The 21,666-nt window shown below is 38.9% G+C and overlaps 16 non-coding genes across 16 annotated transcripts; all 16 read right to left on the bottom strand.

The window, feature by feature from the left end:
* Nucleotides 1-53: 53 nt before the first annotated feature.
* Nucleotides 54-169, bottom strand: LOC134569955 (U5 spliceosomal RNA). Its single transcript, XR_010084617.1, has one exon. It is a non-coding gene; the product is annotated as a U5 spliceosomal RNA (small nuclear RNA).
* A 454-nt stretch (nucleotides 170-623) lies between these two features.
* On the bottom strand, nucleotides 624-737 carry LOC134569912 (U5 spliceosomal RNA). Its single transcript, XR_010084574.1, has one exon. It is a non-coding gene; the product is annotated as a U5 spliceosomal RNA (small nuclear RNA).
* Nucleotides 738-5,318: 4,581 nt separating this feature from the next.
* On the bottom strand, nucleotides 5,319-5,432 carry LOC134569628 (U5 spliceosomal RNA). The gene has a single exon (XR_010084301.1). It is a non-coding gene; the product is annotated as a U5 spliceosomal RNA (small nuclear RNA).
* A 531-nt stretch (nucleotides 5,433-5,963) lies between these two features.
* Nucleotides 5,964-6,077, bottom strand: LOC134569915 (U5 spliceosomal RNA). Its single transcript, XR_010084577.1, has one exon. It is a non-coding gene; the product is annotated as a U5 spliceosomal RNA (small nuclear RNA).
* Nucleotides 6,078-6,541: 464 nt separating this feature from the next.
* LOC134569933 (U5 spliceosomal RNA) lies at nucleotides 6,542-6,655 on the bottom strand. The gene has a single exon (XR_010084595.1). It is a non-coding gene; the product is annotated as a U5 spliceosomal RNA (small nuclear RNA).
* A 454-nt stretch (nucleotides 6,656-7,109) lies between these two features.
* On the bottom strand, nucleotides 7,110-7,223 carry LOC134569493 (U5 spliceosomal RNA). Its single transcript, XR_010084169.1, has one exon. It is a non-coding gene; the product is annotated as a U5 spliceosomal RNA (small nuclear RNA).
* Nucleotides 7,224-11,804: 4,581 nt separating this feature from the next.
* On the bottom strand, nucleotides 11,805-11,918 carry LOC134569627 (U5 spliceosomal RNA). The gene has a single exon (XR_010084300.1). It is a non-coding gene; the product is annotated as a U5 spliceosomal RNA (small nuclear RNA).
* Nucleotides 11,919-12,450: 532 nt separating this feature from the next.
* Nucleotides 12,451-12,564, bottom strand: LOC134569914 (U5 spliceosomal RNA). The gene has a single exon (XR_010084576.1). It is a non-coding gene; the product is annotated as a U5 spliceosomal RNA (small nuclear RNA).
* A 458-nt stretch (nucleotides 12,565-13,022) lies between these two features.
* Nucleotides 13,023-13,141, bottom strand: LOC134569671 (U5 spliceosomal RNA). Its single transcript, XR_010084341.1, has one exon. It is a non-coding gene; the product is annotated as a U5 spliceosomal RNA (small nuclear RNA).
* Nucleotides 13,142-13,675: 534 nt separating this feature from the next.
* On the bottom strand, nucleotides 13,676-13,789 carry LOC134569913 (U5 spliceosomal RNA). The gene has a single exon (XR_010084575.1). It is a non-coding gene; the product is annotated as a U5 spliceosomal RNA (small nuclear RNA).
* A 460-nt stretch (nucleotides 13,790-14,249) lies between these two features.
* LOC134569592 (U5 spliceosomal RNA) lies at nucleotides 14,250-14,363 on the bottom strand. Its single transcript, XR_010084267.1, has one exon. It is a non-coding gene; the product is annotated as a U5 spliceosomal RNA (small nuclear RNA).
* Nucleotides 14,364-14,817: 454 nt separating this feature from the next.
* LOC134569954 (U5 spliceosomal RNA) lies at nucleotides 14,818-14,933 on the bottom strand. Its single transcript, XR_010084616.1, has one exon. It is a non-coding gene; the product is annotated as a U5 spliceosomal RNA (small nuclear RNA).
* Nucleotides 14,934-15,387: 454 nt separating this feature from the next.
* LOC134569855 (U5 spliceosomal RNA) lies at nucleotides 15,388-15,501 on the bottom strand. The gene has a single exon (XR_010084520.1). It is a non-coding gene; the product is annotated as a U5 spliceosomal RNA (small nuclear RNA).
* Nucleotides 15,502-15,955: 454 nt separating this feature from the next.
* Nucleotides 15,956-16,069, bottom strand: LOC134569492 (U5 spliceosomal RNA). Its single transcript, XR_010084168.1, has one exon. It is a non-coding gene; the product is annotated as a U5 spliceosomal RNA (small nuclear RNA).
* Nucleotides 16,070-20,648: 4,579 nt separating this feature from the next.
* Nucleotides 20,649-20,762, bottom strand: LOC134569688 (U5 spliceosomal RNA). The gene has a single exon (XR_010084357.1). It is a non-coding gene; the product is annotated as a U5 spliceosomal RNA (small nuclear RNA).
* A 453-nt stretch (nucleotides 20,763-21,215) lies between these two features.
* Nucleotides 21,216-21,329, bottom strand: LOC134569626 (U5 spliceosomal RNA). The gene has a single exon (XR_010084299.1). It is a non-coding gene; the product is annotated as a U5 spliceosomal RNA (small nuclear RNA).
* Between the last annotated feature and the right edge of the window lie 337 nt (nucleotides 21,330-21,666).

Raw genomic sequence — 21,666 nt, 5'->3', positions numbered from 1 at the left:
ATCTCTTGGATCTCTGTTTAAGAAGTTTCTTCTACTTTTGTACAAGTTTAGCACAGCCAGTGTAAACTGGGCCTGAAAAAAATTGAGTGAAACTCGTGTTCATTCCTCTCCACGGAAATCTTTAGTAAAAGACGAAAAATTTATTTGATCTGAAGAGAAACCAGAGTATATCGTCCATCCATCTGACAGCAGGCAAGGTGCGGAACCTGCCTTTTACACGTATGGTGAGCAACCCTACATTAAACTGTAACTTGGAGAATCTGCCATAAATATTAATGACCCCACTAAATATGTAAAAAAAGACAAAATATCTGGTGTTTTTTTACGCTTGTATCATATTAACAGCAAAGGGAAGAGGAGCACAGCTGCTTGCAGTGCAACATGGGTATTCAAATGAGGCATGCCCACTGCTGACACGCCCCTAAATGCATGCTTGGTCTCTCGGCAGAGCCCTGCAGCTGTCAAGAATGCCAGAGCCTGAGGCATGCTTTGCCCGCAGTCAAAGATGCTGACATCATAAATAGGGATCCAAAACTTTTTCTTTTTTTCGCAACAGCTTGGTGCTTAGAACCTCTTGGATCTCTGTTTAAGAAGTTTCTTCTACTTTTGTACAAGTTTAGCACAGCCAGTGTAAACTGGGCCTGAAAAAATTGAGTGAAACTCGTGGTCGTTCCTCTCCACGGAAATCTTTACTAAAAGGCGAAAGATTTATTCAATCTGAAGAGAAACCAGAGTATAAAGTCCATCCATCTGACAGCAGGCAAGGTGCGGAACCTGCCTTTTTCACGTATGGTGAGCAACCCTACATTAAGCTTTAACTTGGAGAATCTGCCATAAATATTAATGACCCCACTAAATATGTAAAAAAAGACAAAATATCTGGTGTTTTTTTAAGCTTGTATCATATTAACCCCTTAAGGACACAGCTTCAGAAGCTTGACTTACGCTTAATGACACAAGCAATTTTTGCATTTTCTTGCTGTTTGCGTTCAACTGCAATTTGCATCTCTCTCATTTATTGCACCGACACATATTATATACTGTTTTTTAAAGGACAGAAAGGGCTTTAATTTGATATAACATATATATATATAAATGCTTACTTATTATAAAAAAAAATACAGAAAAATGCAAAAAAAAGAAAAATATTGTGTTTTTTTACAGTTTTTGCAATCATAATGTGTGCATAATTAGTGCAGGTTAAGGAAAGTAATTAAAAATAAATTCATTTATTTGTTCTGATTTACAGAATATATAATGTGTCTGGGATTTTCAGTTTTTTTTGGTAGTTACAGGTCACAAAGCACAAGGAGTAAAATAAAATTTTAATGTGGAGCGATTTTAGAATTTGGTATGTTTGTCTTGTAAGCCTAATAGCCATAAAATAAAACAAAATTGCCACACAAAAGTATATATTTATATAAAGTAGACATCACAGGCTATTTACCTAAGGTTGTTTTGACACTTTCTACGTAGCCATTTTACCGCCAACCTCTGCTAAATATTGGAGTAAAATTGTGTTTTTTGGGGGTTTTCGCACACAAACGTATAACAAAGAACTTCTCATGTGTATTTTGTAAAGTTGGTGTGTGCTATTCCTGTACAAAGTTTTATTATGTGTTCAGTTACTTCTGCTGAGTACAACGGTACCCCCATTGTATGTCTTTGGCACTATTTCGTGAAGCTACAGTGCCATATAGGAGACCTGTCCTTTTCAGTATTCACAGTAGAATTTTGAGAGACGGATTTAATGAGCCTATGCTTCCATTTGGGGTATTATAACAGTTTGACTGTTCAAAAACCCCCACAAAGGCCTACCATTTGTAAAAGTAGACACTCCACGGTATCTCATAAGGTGCATATTGTGCCTTAACATGCCCCCATTTTTTTACCATTACATGCCAAAGTATGTGGTAAAAAATAATTTTGTGCATTTTTTACATACGGATTGCATTTTTGCTGGGCATTTTGTATATTTCATATGTGCCACTAAGTTCAAACCCCCCAAATTATGCTCAGCTAAGTCTTCTGAGTAAAAGGACACCCCCATTGTATGTCTATGGCACTATTTCGTGAAGCTACAGTGCCATACAGGAGACCTGTCCTTTTCAGTATTCACAGTAGAATTTTGAGAGACGGATTTAATGAGCCTATGCTTCCATTTGGGGTATTATAACAGTTTGACTGTTCAAAAACCCCCACAAAGGCCTACCATTTGTAAAAGTAGACACTCCAGGGTATCTCATAAGGTGCATATTGTGCCTTAACATGCCCCCATTTTTTTACCATTACATGCCAAAGTATGTGGTAAAAAATAATTGTGTGCATTTTTTACATACGGATTGCATTTTTGCTGGGCATTTTGTATATTTCATATGTGCCACTAAGTTCAAACCCCCCAAATTATGCTCAGCTAAGTCTTCTGAGTAAAAGGACACCCCCATTGTATGTCTATGGCACTATTTCGTGAAGCTACAGTGCCATACAGGAGACCTGTCCTTTTCAGTATTCACAGTAGAATTTTGAGAGACGGATTTAATGAGCCTATGCTTCCATTTGGGGTATTATAACAGTTTGACTGTTCAAAAAAAAAACCACAAAGGCCTACCATTTGTAAAAGTAGACACTCCAGGGTATATCATAAGGTGCATATTGTGCCTTAGCATGCCCCCATTTATTCACCAATATATGCCAAAGTATGTGGTAAAAAATAATTTTGTGCATTTTTTGACATACGGATTGCATTTTTGCTGGGCATTTTGTATATTTCATATGTGCCACTAAGTTCAAAACCTTCAAATTATGCTCAGCTAAGTCTTCTGAGTAAAAAGACATCCCCAATGAATGTCTTTGGCACTATTTTGTGAAGCTACAGTGGCATATTGGAGACCAAGCCATATCAGTTTTTACAGAACTTTGAATTTTGACGCTGGACCTATGTGCAATTTCCAAGCATCTTCGTAAGTTTTAAATTCAAACTACCCCACAAAGGCCTACCATTTCTTAAAGTAGACACCCCAGGGTATTTCAAAAGGCATATTTTGAACCTTAGCGTGGGATAATTTTTCCGCTAGCTTGTACCAGGTGTAGTGGTAATAAGCGTTTTTTCTGCCTTTTTGACACACAAAGTGAGTTTGCACAGTATATTTTGCAAACCTTATGTGTACCACCACTCTATAATACTTTATATGTTGCTCAGATATGTCGGCTGAGTTCAAAAATACCCCCGTATGTACCTTTGCCAGGTATATGTGGACATCGGAGGGGCACATTTGGGACACAGCCATTCCATTTTTTTTCAAACTTTACATTTTTACGCTGTGCCCATGTCCCATTTTAGAGTATTTTACCAGGCTATATAATCCAAATACTCCATAAAGCCATACCATTTCTTAAAGAAGACATCCCAGGGTATTTCAAAAGGCATATTTTGAAAATTAGTGTGGGATAATTTTTCCGCTAGCTTGTACCAGGTGTAGTGGTAATAAGCGTTTTTTCTGCCTTTTTGACACACAAAGTGAGTTTGCACAGTATATTTTGCAAACATTTTGTGTACCACCACTCTATAATACTTTATATGTTGCTCAGCTATGTCGGCTGAGTACAAAAATACCCCCGTATGTACCTTTGCCAGGTATATGTGGACATCGGAGGGGCACATTTGGGACACAGCCATTCCATTTTTTTCAAACTTTAAATTTTTACGCTGTGCCCATGTCCCATTTTAGAGTATTTTACCAGGCTATATAATCCAAATACCCCATAAAGCCATACCATTTCTTAAAGAAGACATCCCAGGGTATTTCAAAAGGCATATTTTGAACCTTAGCGTGGGATCATTTTTCCGCTAGCTTGTACCAGGTGTAGTGGTAATGAGCGTTATTAAATGTATTTTTTTACTTTTTAAAACTTTTTTTACTTTTTAAAACTATTTTTTAAACTTTTGTTTTGCTTATTCATTTTTTTAAAGTTTCCTAAACTTTCGTAAAACTTTTTTTTACAGATTTAACATTTTTCTAAGCTTTTTCTTTTACCGTTAACCCCTAACTAGCAGTAAGCAGCACTAACAGTAAATTCCCCATTTTCCCATAACTCCCACCCACCCCAGCTAGCAAAATATTGAATTATACAATATTTAAATTAGTTAATTAAATTAATTTACCCCCTGAGGGTTAACAAATAAATAAAAGTTAATCGTCAGGGGTTAAAAAAAAATTAGATCACAGTATAATACTGTGATCTGTATTTTGATCACTGTAGGCAGTGATAGACTGGCAGGCAAGGGGTTAATTTTTATTTGGACTGGGTAAAGGGTTTATTTTTTTTTTATTTTTTACTTAAACGTTATTAAAACTTTTTTTTTACTTAATTTTTTAACTTTTTAAAGCTTATTTTAAAACTTTTTTTAACGTTAACCCCTAGTTAGCCTAACACTAAATCCCCCAATTCCCCACTAACTTCCACCCTCCCCAGCTAGCTAAATTTATAATTTTAAAATATTTAAATTAATTAATAAAATAAATTTAACCCCTGAGGGTTAAAAAAAAAAAGAATTAACCCTCAGGGGTTAAAAAAAAAAATCAGATCATATTAAAATGTAATCCCTGCCAATTGATCACTGTAGTCAGTGATCAATTGGCAGGGAAGGGGTTAATTTTTTATTAATATGGGTTAAGGGGGGGTGGGATTTTAATTTAACTTTTTTTTTTAACAGCAGGGGGCAGGATCACTGAAGATCCGTCTCCCTGCACTTCACACTGAACCCGGAAGTGCAGGGAGGCGGAGGTGAGTATAGAGAGCACATGTGCCCGCTCTGGCATGCTGTCAGAGCGGGCACATGTACTCTGACAGCCCGATCCGGTGCTCCCGGTCTGCCTCTAATGCAGAGGCAGACCGGAGCACCATTAACCCCACGATCGCCGCGATTGCGGCGATCTGGGGTTAATTTTACCGCGTGACGGACGAGGTCCATCACCCGTCGTTAAGGGTATCCCCAGGATGACGGACCTCGTCCGTCACCCGTCGTGAAGGGGTTAACAGCAAAGGGAAGAGGAGCACAGCTGCTTGCAGTGCAACATGGGTATTCAAATGAGGCATGCCCACTGCTGACACGCCCCTAAATGCATGCTTGGTCTCTCGGCAGAGCCCTGCAGCTGTCAAGAATGCCAGAGCCTGAGGCATGCTTTGCCCGCAGTCAAAGATGCTGACATCATAAATAGGGAGCCAAAACTTTTTCATTTTTTTGCAACAACTTGGTGCTTAGAACCTCTTGGATCTCTGTTTAAGAAGTTTCTTCTACTTTTGTACAAGTTTAGCACAGCCAGTGTAAACTGGGCCTGAAAAAATTGAGTGAAACTCATAGTCGTTCCTCTCCACGGAAATCTTTAGTAAAAGGCGAAAGATTTATTCGATTTGAAGAGAAACCAGATTATAAAGTCCATCCATCTGACAGCAGGCAAGGTGCGGAACCTGCCTTTTACACGTATGGTGAGCAACCCTACATTAAACTGTAACTTGGAGAATCTGCCATAAATATTAATGACCCCACTAAATATGTAAAAAAAGAAAAAAAATATATATTTTTTTTTTAGCTTGTATCATATTAAAAGCAAAGGGAAGAGGAGCACAGCTGCTTGCAGTGCAACATGGGTATTCAAATGAGGCATGCCCACTGCTGACACGCCCCTAAATGCATGCTTGGTCTCTCGGCAGAGCCCTGCAGCTGTCAAGAATGCCAGAGCCTGAGGCATGCTTTGCCCGCAGTCAAAGATGCTGACATCATAAATAGGGAACCAAAACTTTTTCTTTTTTTCGCAACAGCTTGGTGCTTAGAACCTCTTGGATCTCTGTTTAACCCCTTAAGGACCAAGCTTCTGGAATAAAAGGGAATCATGACATGTCACACACGTCATGTGTCCTTAAGGGGTTAAGAAGTTTCTTCTACTTTTGTACAAGTTTAGCACAGCCAGTGTAAACTGGGCCTGAAAAAATTGAGTGAAACTCGTGGTCGTTCCTCTCCACGGAAATCTTTAGTAAAAGGCGAAAGAATAATTCGATCTGAAGAGAAACCAGAGTATAAAATCCATCCATCTGACAGCAGGCAAGGTGTGGAACCTGCCTTTCACACGTATGGTGAGCAACCCTACATTAAGCTTTAACTTGGAGAATCTGCCATAAATATTAATGACCCCACTAAATATGTAAAAAAAGAAAAAAATATCTTTTTTTTTTTTTTTTTTTTTTAGCTTGTATCATGTTAACAGCAAAGGGAAGAGGAGCACAGCTGCTTGCAGTGCAACATGGGTATTCAAATGAGGCATGCCCACTGCTGACACACCCCTAAATGCATGCTTGGTCTCTCGGCAGAGCCCTGCAACAGTCAAGAATGCCAGAGCCTGAGGCATGCTTTGCCCGCAGTCAAAGATGCTGACATCATAAATAGGGATCCAAAACTTTTTCTTTTTTTCGCAACAGCTTGGTGCTTAGAACCTCTTGGATCTCTGTTTAAGAAGTTTCTTCTACTTTTGTACAAGTTTAGCACAGCCAGTGTAAACTGGGCCTGAAAAAATTGAGTGAAACTCGTGGTCGTTCCTCTCCACGGAAATCTTTACTAAAAGGCGAAAGATTTATTTGATCTGAAGAGAAACCAGAGTATAAAGTCCATCCATCTGACAGCAGGCAAGGTGCGGAACCTGCCTTTTTCACGTATGGTGAGCAACCCTACATTAAGCTGTAACTTGGAGAATCTGCCATAAATATTAATGACCCCACTAAATATGTAAAAAAAGACAAAATATCTGGTGTTTTTTTACGCTTGTATCATATTAACAGCAAAGGGAAGAGGAGCACAGCTGCTTGCAGTGCAACATGGGTATTCAAATGAGGCATGCCCACTGCTGACACGCCCCTAAATGCATGCTTGGTCTCTCGGCAGAGCCCTGCATGTGTCAAGAATGCCAGAGCCTGAGGCATGCTTTGCCCGCAGTCAAAGATGCTGACATCATAAATAGGGAGCCAAAACTTTTTCTTTTTTTCGCAACAGCTTGGTGCTTAGAACCTCTTGGATCTCTGTTTAAGAAGTTTCTTCTACTTTTGTACAAGTTTAGCACAGCCAGTGTAAACTGGGCCTGAAAAAATTGAGTGAAACTCATGGTCGTTCCTCTCCACGGAAATCTTTAGTAAAAGGCGAAAGATTTATTCAATCTGAAGAGAAACCAGAGTATAAAGTCCATCCATCTGACAGCAGGCAAGGTGCGGAACCTGCCTTTTACACGTATGGTGAGCAACCCTACATTAAGCTTTAACTTGGAGAATCTGCCATAAATATTAATGACCCCACTAAATATGTAAAAAAAGACAAAATATCTGGTGTTTTTTTAAGCTTGTATCATATTAACCCCTTAAGGACACAGCTTCAGAAGCTTGACTTACGCTTAATGACACAAGCAATTTTTGCATTTTCTTGCTGTTTGCGTTCAACTGCAATTTGCATCTCTCTCATTTATTGCACCGACACATATTATATACTGTTTTTTAAAGGACAGAAAGGGCTTTAATTTGATATAACATATATATATATAAATGCTTACTTATTATAAAAAAAAATACAGAAAAATGCAAAAAAAAGAAAAATATTGTGTTTTTTTACAGTTTTTGCAATCATAATGTGTGCATAATTAGTGCAGGTTAAGGAAAGTAATTAAAAATAAATTCATTTATTTGTTCTGATTTACAGAATATATAATGTGTCTGGGATTTTCAGTTTTTTTTGGTAGTTACAGGTCACAAAGCACAAGGAGTAAAATAAAATTTTAATGTGGAGCGATTTTAGAATTTGGTATGTTTGTCTTGTAAGCCTAATAGCCATAAAATAAAACAAAATTGCCACACAAAAGTATATATTTATATAAAGTAGACATCACAGGCTATTTACCTAAGGTTGTTTTGACACTTTCTACGTAGCCATTTTACCGCCAACCTCTGCTAAATATTGGAGTAAAATTGTGTTTTTTGGGGGTTTTCGCACACAAACGTATAACAAAGAACTTCTCATGTGTATTTTGTAAAGTTGGTGTGTGCTATTCCTGTACAAAGTTTTATTATGTGTTCAGTTACTTCTGCTGAGTACAACGGTACCCCCATTGTATGTCTTTGGCACTATTTCGTGAAGCTACAGTGCCATATAGGAGACCTGTCCTTTTCAGTATTCACAGTAGAATTTTGAGAGACGGATTTAATGAGCCTATGCTTCCATTTGGGGTATTATAACAGTTTGACTGTTCAAAAACCCCCACAAAGGCCTACCATTTGTAAAAGTAGACACTCCACGGTATCTCATAAGGTGCATATTGTGCCTTAACATGCCCCCATTTTTTTACCATTACATGCCAAAGTATGTGGTAAAAAATAATTTTGTGCATTTTTTACATACGGATTGCATTTTTGCTGGGCATTTTGTATATTTCATATGTGCCACTAAGTTCAAACCCCCCAAATTATGCTCAGCTAAGTCTTCTGAGTAAAAGGACACCCCCATTGTATGTCTATGGCACTATTTCGTGAAGCTACAGTGCCATACAGGAGACCTGTCCTTTTCAGTATTCACAGTAGAATTTTGAGAGACGGATTTAATGAGCCTATGCTTCCATTTGGGGTATTATAACAGTTTGACTGTTCAAAAACCCCCACAAAGGCCTACCATTTGTAAAAGTAGACACTCCAGGGTATCTCATAAGGTGCATATTGTGCCTTAACATGCCCCCATTTTTTTACCATTACATGCCAAAGTATGTGGTAAAAAATAATTGTGTGCATTTTTTACATACGGATTGCATTTTTGCTGGGCATTTTGTATATTTCATATGTGCCACTAAGTTCAAACCCCCCAAATTATGCTCAGCTAAGTCTTCTGAGTAAAAGGACACCCCCATTGTATGTCTATGGCACTATTTCGTGAAGCTACAGTGCCATACAGGAGACCTGTCCTTTTCAGTATTCACAGTAGAATTTTGAGAGACGGATTTAATGAGCCTATGCTTCCATTTGGGGTATTATAACAGTTTGACTGTTCAAAAAAAAAACCACAAAGGCCTACCATTTGTAAAAGTAGACACTCCAGGGTATATCATAAGGTGCATATTGTGCCTTAGCATGCCCCCATTTATTCACCAATATATGCCAAAGTATGTGGTAAAAAATAATTTTGTGCATTTTTTGACATACGGATTGCATTTTTGCTGGGCATTTTGTATATTTCATATGTGCCACTAAGTTCAAAACCTTCAAATTATGCTCAGCTAAGTCTTCTGAGTAAAAAGACATCCCCAATGAATGTCTTTGGCACTATTTTGTGAAGCTACAGTGGCATATTGGAGACCAAGCCATATCAGTTTTTACAGAACTTTGAATTTTGACGCTGGACCTATGTGCAATTTCCAAGCATCTTCGTAAGTTTTAAATTCAAACTACCCCACAAAGGCCTACCATTTCTTAAAGTAGACACCCCAGGGTATTTCAAAAGGCATATTTTGAACCTTAGCGTGGGATAATTTTTCCGCTAGCTTGTACCAGGTGTAGTGGTAATAAGCGTTTTTTCTGCCTTTTTGACACACAAAGTGAGTTTGCACAGTATATTTTGCAAACCTTATGTGTACCACCACTCTATAATACTTTATATGTTGCTCAGATATGTCGGCTGAGTTCAAAAATACCCCCGTATGTACCTTTGCCAGGTATATGTGGACATCGGAGGGGCACATTTGGGACACAGCCATTCCATTTTTTTTCAAACTTTACATTTTTACGCTGTGCCCATGTCCCATTTTAGAGTATTTTACCAGGCTATATAATCCAAATACTCCATAAAGCCATACCATTTCTTAAAGAAGACATCCCAGGGTATTTCAAAAGGCATATTTTGAAAATTAGTGTGGGATAATTTTTCCGCTAGCTTGTACCAGGTGTAGTGGTAATAAGCGTTTTTTCTGCCTTTTTGACACACAAAGTGAGTTTGCACAGTATATTTTGCAAACATTTTGTGTACCACCACTCTATAATACTTTATATGTTGCTCAGCTATGTCGGCTGAGTACAAAAATACCCCCGTATGTACCTTTGCCAGGTATATGTGGACATCGGAGGGGCACATTTGGGACACAGCCATTCCATTTTTTTCAAACTTTAAATTTTTACGCTGTGCCCATGTCCCATTTTAGAGTATTTTACCAGGCTATATAATCCAAATACCCCATAAAGCCATACCATTTCTTAAAGAAGACATCCCAGGGTATTTCAAAAGGCATATTTTGAACCTTAGCGTGGGATCATTTTTCCGCTAGCTTGTACCAGGTGTAGTGGTAATGAGCGTTATTAAATGTATTTTTTTACTTTTTAAAACTTTTTTTACTTTTTAAAACTATTTTTTAAACTTTTGTTTTGCTTATTCATTTTTTTAAAGTTTCCTAAACTTTCGTAAAACTTTTTTTTACAGATTTAACATTTTTCTAAGCTTTTTCTTTTACCGTTAACCCCTAACTAGCAGTAAGCAGCACTAACAGTAAATTCCCCATTTTCCCATAACTCCCACCCACCCCAGCTAGCAAAATATTGAATTATACAATATTTAAATTAGTTAATTAAATTAATTTACCCCCTGAGGGTTAACAAATAAATAAAAGTTAATCGTCAGGGGTTAAAAAAAAATTAGATCACAGTATAATACTGTGATCTGTATTTTGATCACTGTAGGCAGTGATAGACTGGCAGGCAAGGGGTTAATTTTTATTTGGACTGGGTAAAGGGTTTATTTTTTTTTTATTTTTTACTTAAACGTTATTAAAACTTTTTTTTTACTTAATTTTTTAACTTTTTAAAGCTTATTTTAAAACTTTTTTTAACGTTAACCCCTAGTTAGCCTAACACTAAATCCCCCAATTCCCCACTAACTTCCACCCTCCCCAGCTAGCTAAATTTATAATTTTAAAATATTTAAATTAATTAATAAAATAAATTTAACCCCTGAGGGTTAAAAAAAAAAAGAATTAACCCTCAGGGGTTAAAAAAAAAAATCAGATCATATTAAAATGTAATCCCTGCCAATTGATCACTGTAGTCAGTGATCAATTGGCAGGGAAGGGGTTAATTTTTTATTAATATGGGTTAAGGGGGGGTGGGATTTTAATTTAACTTTTTTTTTTAACAGCAGGGGGCAGGATCACTGAAGATCCGTCTCCCTGCACTTCACACTGAACCCGGAAGTGCAGGGAGGCGGAGGTGAGTATAGAGAGCACATGTGCCCGCTCTGGCATGCTGTCAGAGCGGGCACATGTACTCTGACAGCCCGATCCGGTGCTCCCGGTCTGCCTCTAATGCAGAGGCAGACCGGAGCACCATTAACCCCACGATCGCCGCGATTGCGGCGATCTGGGGTTAATTTTACCGCGTGACGGACGAGGTCCATCACCCGTCGTTAAGGGTATCCCCAGGATGACGGACCTCGTCCGTCACCCGTCGTGAAGGGGTTAACAGCAAAGGGAAGAGGAGCACAGCTGCTTGCAGTGCAACATGGGTATTCAAATGAGGCATGCCCACTGCTGACACGCCCCTAAATGCATGCTTGGTCTCTCGGCAGAGCCCTGCAGCTGTCAAGAATGCCAGAGCCTGAGGCATGCTTTGCCCGCAGTCAAAGATGCTGACATCATAAATAGGGAGCCAAAACTTTTTCATTTTTTTGCAACAACTTGGTGCTTAGAACCTCTTGGATCTCTGTTTAAGAAGTTTCTTCTACTTTTGTACAAGTTTAGCACAGCCAGTGTAAACTGGGCCTGAAAAAATTGAGTGAAACTCATAGTCGTTCCTCTCCACGGAAATCTTTAGTAAAAGGCGAAAGATTTATTCGATTTGAAGAGAAACCAGATTATAAAGTCCATCCATCTGACAGCAGGCAAGGTGCGGAACCTGCCTTTTACACGTATGGTGAGCAACCCTACATTAAACTGTAACTTGGAGAATCTGCCATAAATATTAATGACCCCACTAAATATGTAAAAAAAGAAAAAAAAATATATATTTTTTTTTTAGCTTGTATCATATTAAAAGCAAAGGGAAGAGGAGCACAGCTGCTTGCAGTGCAACATGGGTATTCAAATGAGGCATGCCCACTGCTGACACGCCCCTAAATGCATGCTTGGTCTCTCGGCAGAGCCCTGCAGCTGTCAAGAATGCCAGAGCCTGAGGCATGCTTTGCCCGCAGTCAAAGATGCTGACATCATAAATAGGGAACCAAAACTTTTTCTTTTTTTCGCAACAGCTTGGTGCTTAGAACCTCTTGGATCTCTGTTTAACCCCTTAAGGACCAAGCTTCTGGAATAAAAGGGAATCATGACATGTCACACACGTCATGTGTCCTTAAGGGGTTAAGAAGTTTCTTCTACTTTTGTACAAGTTTAGCACAGCCAGTGTAAACTGGGCCTGAAAAAATTGAGTGAAACTCGTGGTCGTTCCTCTCCACGGAAATCTTTAGTAAAAGGCGAAAGAATAATTCGATCTGAAGAGAAACCAGAGTATAAAATCCATCCATCTGACAGCAGGCAAGGTGTGGAACCTGCCTTTCACACGTATGGTGAGCAACCCTACATTAAGCTTTAACTTGGAGAATCTGCCATAAATATTAATGACCCCACTAAATATGTAAAAAAAGAAAAAAATATCTTTTTTTTTTTTTTTTTTTTTAGCTTGTATCATGTTAACAGCAAAGGGAAGAGGAGCACAGCTGCTTGCAGTGCAACATGGGTATTCAAATGAGGCATGCCCACTGCTGACACACCCCTAAATGCATGCTTGGTCTCTCGGCAGAGCCCTGCAACAGTCAAGAATGCCAGAGCCTGAGGCATGCTTTGCCCGCAGTCAAAGATGCTGACATCATAAATAGGGAACCAAAACTTTTTCTTTTTTTCGCAACAGTTTGGTGCTTAAAACCTCTTGGGTCTCTGTTTAAGAAGTTTCTTCTACTTTTGTACAAGTTTAGCACAGCTAGTGTAAACTGGGCCTGAAAAAATTGAGTGAAACTCGTGGTCGTTCCTCTCCACGGAAATCTTTAGTAAAAGGCGAAAGATTTATTCGATCTGAAGAGAAACCAAAGTATAAAGTCCATCCATCTGACAGCAGGCAAGGTGCGGAACCTGCCTTTTACACGTATGGTGAGCAACCCTACATTAAACTGTAACTTGGAGAATCTGCCATAAATATTAATGACCCCACTAAATATGTAAAAAAAGAAAAAAATATATATATATTTTTTTTTTAGCTTGTATCATATTAACAGCAAAGGGAAGAGGAGCACAGCTGCTTGCAGTGCAACATGGGTATTCAAATGAGGCATGCCCACTGCTGACACGCCCCTAAATGCATGCTTGGTCTCTCGGCAGAGCCCTGCAGCTGTCAAGAATGCCAGAGCCTGAGGCATGCTTTGCCCGCAGTCAAAGATGCTGACATCATAAATAGGGAACCAAAACTTTTTCTTTTTTTCGCAACAGCTTGGTGCTTAGAACCTCTTGGATCTCTGTTTAACCCCTTAAGGACCAAGCTTCTGGAATAAAAGGGAATCATGACATGTCACACACGTCATGTGTCCTTAAGGGGTTAAGAAGTTTCTTCTACTTTTGTACAAGTTTAGCACAGCCAGTGTAAACTGGGCCTGAAAAAATTGAGTGAAACTCGTGGTCGTTCCTCTCCACGGAAATCTTTAGTAAAAGGCGAAAGAATAATTCGATCTGAAGAGAAACCAGAGTATAAAATCCATCCATCTGACAGCAGGCAAGGTGTGGAACCTGCCTTTCACACGTATGGTGAGCAACCCTACATTAAGCTTTAACTTGGAGAATCTGCCATAAATATTAATGACCCCACTAAATATGTAAAAAAAGAAAAAAAAATCTGTTTTTTTTTTTTTTTTAGCTTGTATCATGTTAACAGCAAAGGGAAGAGGAGCACAGCTGCTTGCAGTGCAACATGGGTATTCAAATGAGGCATGCCCACTGCTGACACACCCCTAAATGCATGCTTGGTCTCTCGGCAGAGCCCTGCAACAGTCAAGAATGCCAGAGCCTGAGGCATGCTTTGCCCGCAGTCAAAGATGCTGACATCATAAATAGGGATCCAAAACTTTTTCTTTTTTTTGCAACAACTTGGTGCTTAGATCCTCTTGGATCTCTGTTTAAGAAGTTTCTTCTACTTTTGTACAAGTTTAGCACAGCCAGTGTAAACTGGGCCTGAAAAAATTGAGTGAAACTCATGGTCGTTCCTCTCCACGGAAATCTTTAGTAAAAGGCGAAAGATTTATTCGATCTGAAGGGAAACCAGAGTATAAAGTCCATCCATCTGACAGCAGGCAAGGTGCGGAACCTGCCTTTTACACGTATGGTGAGCAACCCTACATTAAGCTGTAACTTGGAGAATCTGACATAAATATTAATGACCCCACTAAATATGTAAAAATAGACAAAATATCTGTTTTTTTTTTTAAGCTTGTATCATATTAACAGCAAAGGGAAGAGGAGCACAGCTGCTTGCAGTGCAACATGGGTATTCAAATGAGGCATGCCCACTGCTGACACGCCCCTAAATGCATGCTTGGTCTCTCGGCAGAGCCCTGCAGCTGTCAAGAATGCCAGAGCCTGAGGCATGCTTTGCCCGCAGTCAAAGATGCTGACATCATAAATAGGGAACCAAAACTTTTTCTTTTTTTCGCAACAGCTTGGTGCTTAGAATCTCTTGGATCTCTGTTTAAGAAGTTTCTTCTACTTTTGTACAAGTTTAGCACAGCCAGTGTAAACTGGGCCTGAAAAAAATTGAGTGAAACTCGTGTTCATTCCTCTCCACGGAAATCTTTAGTAAAAGACGAAAAATTTATTTGATCTGAAGAGAAACCAGAGTATATCGTCCATCCATCTGACAGCAGGCAAGGTGCGGAACCTGCCTTTTACACGTATGGTGAGCAACCCTACATTAAACTGTAACTTGGAGAATCTGCCATAAATATTAATGACCCCACTAAATATGTAAAAAAAGACAAAATATCTGGTGTTTTTTTACGCTTGTATCATATTAACAGCAAAGGGAAGAGGAGCACAGCTGCTTGCAGTGCAACATGGGTATTCAAATGAGGCATGCCCACTGCTGACACGCCCCTAAATGCATGCTTGGTCTCTCGGCAGAGCCCTGCAGCTGTCAAGAATGCCAGAGCCTGAGGCATGCTTTGCCCGCAGTCAAAGATGCTGACATCATAAATAGGGATCCAAAACTTTTTCTTTTTTTCGCAACAGCTTGGTGCTTAGAACCTCTTGGATCTCTGTTTAAGAAGTTTCTTCTACTTTTGTACAAGTTTAGCACAGCCAGTGTAAACTGGGCCTGAAAAAATTGAGTGAAACTCGTGGTCGTTCCTCTCCACGGAAATCTTTACTAAAAGGCGAAAGATTTATTCGATCTGAAGAGAAACCAGAGTATAAAGTCCATCCATCTGACAGCAGGCAAGGTGCGGAACCTGCCTTTCTCACGTATGGTGAGCAACCCTACATTAAGCTGTAACTTGGAGAATCTGCCATAAATATTAATGACCCCACTAAATATGTAAAAAAAGACAAAATATCTGGTGTTTTTTTACGCTTGTATCATATTAACAGCAAAGGGAAGAGGAGCACAGCTGCTTGCAGTGCAACATGGGTATTCAAATGAGGCATGCCCACTGCTGACACGCCCCTAAATGCATGCTTGGTCTCTCGGCAGAGCCCTGCATGTGTCAAGAATGCCAGAGCCTGAGGCATGCTTTGCCCGCAGTCAAAGATGCTGACATCATAAATAGGGAGCCAAAACTTTTTCTTTTTTTCGCAACAGCTTGGTGCTTAGAACCTCTTGGATCTCTGTTTAAGAAGTTTCTTCTACTTTTGTACAAGTTTAGCACAGCCAGTGTAAACTGGGCCTGAAAAAATTGAGTGAAACTCATGGTCGTTCCTCTCCACGGAAATCTTTAGTAAAAGGCGAAAGATTTATTCAATCTGAAGAGAAACCAGAGTATAAAGTCCATCCATCTGACAGCAGGCAAGGTGCGGAACCTGCCTTTTACACGTATGGTGAGCAACCCTACATTAAGCTTTAACTTGGAGAATCTGCCATAAATATTAATGACCCCACTAAATATGTAAAAAAAGACAAAATATCTGGTGTTTTTTTAAGCTTGTATCATATTAACCCCTTAAGGACACAGCTTCAGAAGCTTGACTTACGCTTAATGACACAAGCAATTTTTGCATTTTCTTGCTGTTTGCGTTCAACTGCAATTTGCATCTCTCTCATTTATTGCACCGACACATATTATATACTGTTTTTTAAAGGACAGAAAGGGCTTTAATTTGATATAACATATATATATATAAATGCTTACTTATTATAAAAAAAAATACAGAAAAATGCAAAAAAAAGAAAAATGTGTTTTTTTACAGTTTTTGCAATCATAATGTGTGCATAATTAGTGCAGGTTAAGGAAAGTAATTAAAAATAAATTCATTTATTTGTTCTGATTTACAGAATATATAATGTGTCTGGGATTTTCAGTTTTTTTTGGTAGTTACAGGTCACAAAGCACAAGGAGTAAAATAAAATTTTAATGTGGAGCGATTTTAGAATTTGGTATGTTTGTCTTGTAAGCCTAATAGCCATAAAATAAAACAAAATTGCCACACAAAAGTATATATTTATATAAAGTAGACATCACAGGCTATTTACCTAAGGTTGTTTTGACACTTTCTACGTAGCCATTTTACCGCCAACCTCTGCTAAATATTGGAGTAAAATTGTGTTTTTGGGGGTTTTCGCACACAAACGTATAACAAAGAACTTCTCATGTGTATTTTGTAAAGTTGGTGTGTGCTATTCCTGTACAAAGTTTTATTATGTGTTCAGTTACTTCTGCTGAGTACAACGGTACCCCCATTGTATGTCTTTGGCACTATTTCGTGAAGCTACAGTGCCATATAGGAGACCTGTCCTTTTCAGTATTCACAGTAGAATTTTGAGAGACGGATTTAATGAGCCTATGCTTCCATTTGGGGTATTATAACAGTTTGACTGTTCAAAAACCCCCACAAAGGCCTACCATTTGTAAAAGTAGACACTCCACGGTATCTCATAAGGTGCATATTGTGCCTTAACATGCCCCCATTTTTTTACCATTACATGCCAAAGTATGTGGTAAAAAATAATTTTGTGCATTTTTTACATACGGATTGCATTTTTGCTGGGCATTTTGTATATTTCATATGTGCCACTAAGTTCAAACCCCCCAAATTATGCTCAGCTAAGTCTTCTGAGTAAAAGGACACCCCCATTGTATGTCTATGGCACTATTTCGTGAAGCTACAGTGCCATACAGGAGACCTGTCCTTTTCAGTATTCACAGTAGAATTTTGAGAGACGGATTTAATGAGCCTATGCTTCCATTTGGGGTATTATAACAGTTTGACTGTTCAAAAACCCCCACAAAGGCCTACCATTTGTAAAAGTAGACACTCCAGGGTATCTCATAAGGTGCATATTGTGCCTTAACATGCCCCCATTTTTTTACCATTACATGCCAAAGTATGTGGTAAAAAATAATTGTGTGCATTTTTTACATACGGATTGCATTTTTGCTGGGCATTTTGTATATTTCATATGTGCCACTAAGTTCAAACCCCCCAAATTATGCTCAGCTAAGTCTTCTGAGTAAAAGGACACCCCCATTGTATGTCTATGGCACTATTTCGTGAAGCTACAGTGCCATACAGGAGACCTGTCCTTTTCAGTATTCACAGTAGAATTTTGAGAGACGGATTTAATGAGCCTATGCTTCCATTTGGGGTATTATAACAGTTTGACTGTTCAAAAAAAAAACCACAAAGGCCTACCATTTGTAAAAGTAGACACTCCAGGGTATATCATAAGGTGCATATTGTGCCTTAGCATGCCCCCATTTATTCACCAATATATGCCAAAGTATGTGGTAAAAAATAATTTTGTGCATTTTTTGACATACGGATTGCATTTTTGCTGGGCATTTTGTATATTTCATATGTGCCACTAAGTTCAAAACCTTCAAATTATGCTCAGCTAAGTCTTCTGAGTAAAAAGACATCCCCAATGAATGTCTTTGGCACTATTTTGTGAAGCTACAGTGGCATATTGGAGACCAAGCCATATCAGTTTTTACAGAACTTTGAATTTTGACGCTGGACCTATGTGCAATTTCCAAGCATCTTCGTAAGTTTTAAATTCAAACTACCCCACAAAGGCCTACCATTTCTTAAAGTAGACACCCCAGGGTATTTCAAAAGGCATATTTTGAACCTTAGCGTGGGATAATTTTTCCGCTAGCTTGTACCAGGTGTAGTGGTAATAAGCGTTTTTTCTGCCTTTTTGACACACAAAGTGAGTTTGCACAGTATATTTTGCAAACCTTATGTGTACCACCACTCTATAATACTTTATATGTTGCTCAGATATGTCGGCTGAGTTCAAAAATACCCCCGTATGTACCTTTGCCAGGTATATGTGGACATCGGAGGGGCACATTTGGGACACAGCCATTCCATTTTTTTTCAAACTTTACATTTTTACGCTGTGCCCATGTCCCATTTTAGAGTATTTTACCAGGCTATATAATCCAAATACTCCATAAAGCCATACCATTTCTTAAAGAAGACATCCCAGGGTATTTCAAAAGGCATATTTTGAAAATTAGTGTGGGATAATTTTTCCGCTAGCTTGTACCAGGTGTAGTGGTAATAAGCGTTTTTTCTGCCTTTTTGACACACAAAGTGAGTTTGCACAGTATATTTTGCAAACATTTTGTGTACCACCACTCTATAATACTTTATATGTTGCTCAGCTATGTCGGCTGAGTACAAAAATACCCCCGTATGTACCTTTGCCAGGTATATGTGGACATCGGAGGGGCACATTTGGGACACAGCCATTCCATTTTTTTCAAACTTTAAATTTTTACGCTGTGCCCATGTCCCATTTTAGAGTATTTTACCAGGCTATATAATCCAAATACCCCATAAAGCCATACCATTTCTTAAAGAAGACATCCCAGGGTATTTCAAAAGGCATATTTTGAACCTTAGCGTGGGATCATTTTTCCGCTAGCTTGTACCAGGTGTAGTGGTAATGAGCGTTATTAAATGTATTTTTTTACTTTTTAAAACTTTTTTTACTTTTTAAAACTATTTTTTAAACTTTTGTTTTGCTTATTCATTTTTTTAAAGTTTCCTAAACTTTCGTAAAACTTTTTTTTACAGATTTAACATTTTTCTAAGCTTTTTCTTTTACCGTTAACCCCTAACTAGCAGTAAGCAGCACTAACAGTAAATTCCCCATTTTCCCATAACTCCCACCCACCCCAGCTAGCAAAATATTGAATTATACAATATTTAAATTAGTTAATTAAATTAATTTACCCCCTGAGGGTTAACAAATAAATAAAAGTTAATCGTCAGGGGTTAAAAAAAAATTAGATCACAGTATAATACTGTGATCTGTATTTTGATCACTGTAGGCAGTGATAGACTGGCAGGCAAGGGGTTAATTTTTATTTGGACTGGGTAAAGGGTTTATTTTTTTTTTATTTTTTACTTAAACGTTATTAAAACTTTTTTTTTACTTAATTTTTTAACTTTTTAAAGCTTATTTTAAAACTTTTTTTCACGTTAACCCCTAGTTAGCCTAACACTAAATCCCCCAATTCCCCACTAACTTCCACCCTCCCCAGCTAGCTAAATTTATAATTTTAAAATATTTAAATTAATTAATAAAATAAATTTAACCCCTGAGGGTTAAAAAAAAAAAAAAGAATTAACCCTCAGGGGTTAAAAAAAAAATCAGATCATATTAAAATGTAATCCCTGCCAATTGATCACTGTAGTCAGTGATCAATTGGCAGGGAAGGGGTTAATTTTTTATTAATATGGGTTAAGGGGGGGTGGGATTTTAATTTAACTTTTTTTTTTAACAGCAGGGGGCAGGATCACTGAAGATCCGTCTCCCTGCACTTCACACTGAACCCGGAAGTGCAGGGAGGCGGAGGTGAGTATAGAGAGCACATGTGCCCGCTCTGGCATGCTGTCAGAGCGGGCACATGTACTCTGACAGCCCGATCCGGTGCTCCCGGTCTGCCTCTAATGCAGAGGCAGACCGGAGCACCATTAACCCCACGATCGCCGCGATTGCGGCGATCTGGGGTTAATTTTACCGCGTGACGGACGAGGTCCATCACCCGTCGTTAAGGGTATCCCCAGGATGACGGACCTCGTCCGTCACCCGTCGTGAAGGGGTTAACAGCAAAGGGAAGAGGAGCACAGCTGCTTGCAGTGCAACATGGGTATTCAAATGAGGCATGCCCACTGCTGACACGCCCCTAAATGCATGCTTGGTCTCTCGGCAGAGCCCTGCAGCTGTCAAGAATGCCAGAGCCTGAGGCATGCTTTGCCCGCAGTCAAAGATGCTGACATCATAAATAGGGATCCAAAACTTTTTCTTTTTTTTGCAACAACTTGGTGCTTAGATCCTCTTGGATCTCTGTTTAAGAAGTTTCTTCTACTTTTGTACAAGTTTAGCACAGCCAGTGTAAACTGGGCCTGAAAAAATTGAGTGAAACTCATGGTCGTTCCTCTCCACGGAAATCTTTAGTAAAAGGCGAAAGATTTATTCGATTTGAAGAGAAACCAGATTATAAAGTCCATCCATCTGACAGCAGGCAAGGTGCGGAACCTGCCTTTTACACGTATGGTGAGCAACCCTACATTAAACTGTAACTTGGAGAATCTGCCATAAATATTAATGACCCCACTAAATATGTAAAAAAAGAAAAAATATCTGTTTTTTTTTAAGCTTGTATCATATTAACAGCAAAGGGAAGAGGAGCACAGCTGCTTGCAGTGCAACATGGGTATTCAAATGAGGCATGCCCACTGCTGACACACCCCTAAATGCATGCTTGGTCTCTCGGCAGAGCCCTGCAGCTGTCAAGAATGCCAGAGCCTGAGGCATGCTTTGCCCGCAGTCAAAGATGCTGACATCATAAATAGGGAACCAAAACTTTTTCTTTTTTTCGCAACAGCTTGGTGCTTAAAACCTCTTGGATCTCTGTTTAAGAAGTTTCTTCTACTTTTCTACAAGTTTAGCACAGCCAGTGTAAACTGGGCCTGAAAAAATTGAGTGAAACTCGTGGTCGTTCCTCTCCACGGAAATCTTTAGTAAAAGGCGAAAGATTTATTCGATCTGAAGAGAAACCAGAATATAAAGTCCATCCATCTGACAGCAGGCAAGGTGCGGAACCTGCCTTTTACACGTATGGTGAGCAACCCTACATTAAACTGTAACTTGGAGAATCTGCCATAAATATTAATGACCCCACTAAATATGTAAAAAAAGAAAAATATATATATATATTTTTTTTAGCTTGTATCATATTAACAGCAAAGGGAAGAGGAGCACAGCTGCTTGCAGTGCAACATGGGTATTCAAATGAGGCATGCCCACTGCTGACACGCCCCTAAATGCATGCTTGGTCTCTCGGCAGAGCCCTGCAGCTGTCAAGAATGCCAGAGCCTGAGGCATGCTTTGCCCGCAGTCAAA

The sequence above is a fragment of the Pelobates fuscus genome, chromosome 7, assembly GCF_036172605.1.
Source record: "Pelobates fuscus isolate aPelFus1 chromosome 7, aPelFus1.pri, whole genome shotgun sequence".
Lineage (NCBI taxonomy): Eukaryota > Metazoa > Chordata > Amphibia > Anura > Pelobatidae > Pelobates > Pelobates fuscus.
The sequence above is the reverse complement of the archived record's forward strand: the minus strand, read 5'-3'. Positions and strand labels throughout refer to the sequence as shown.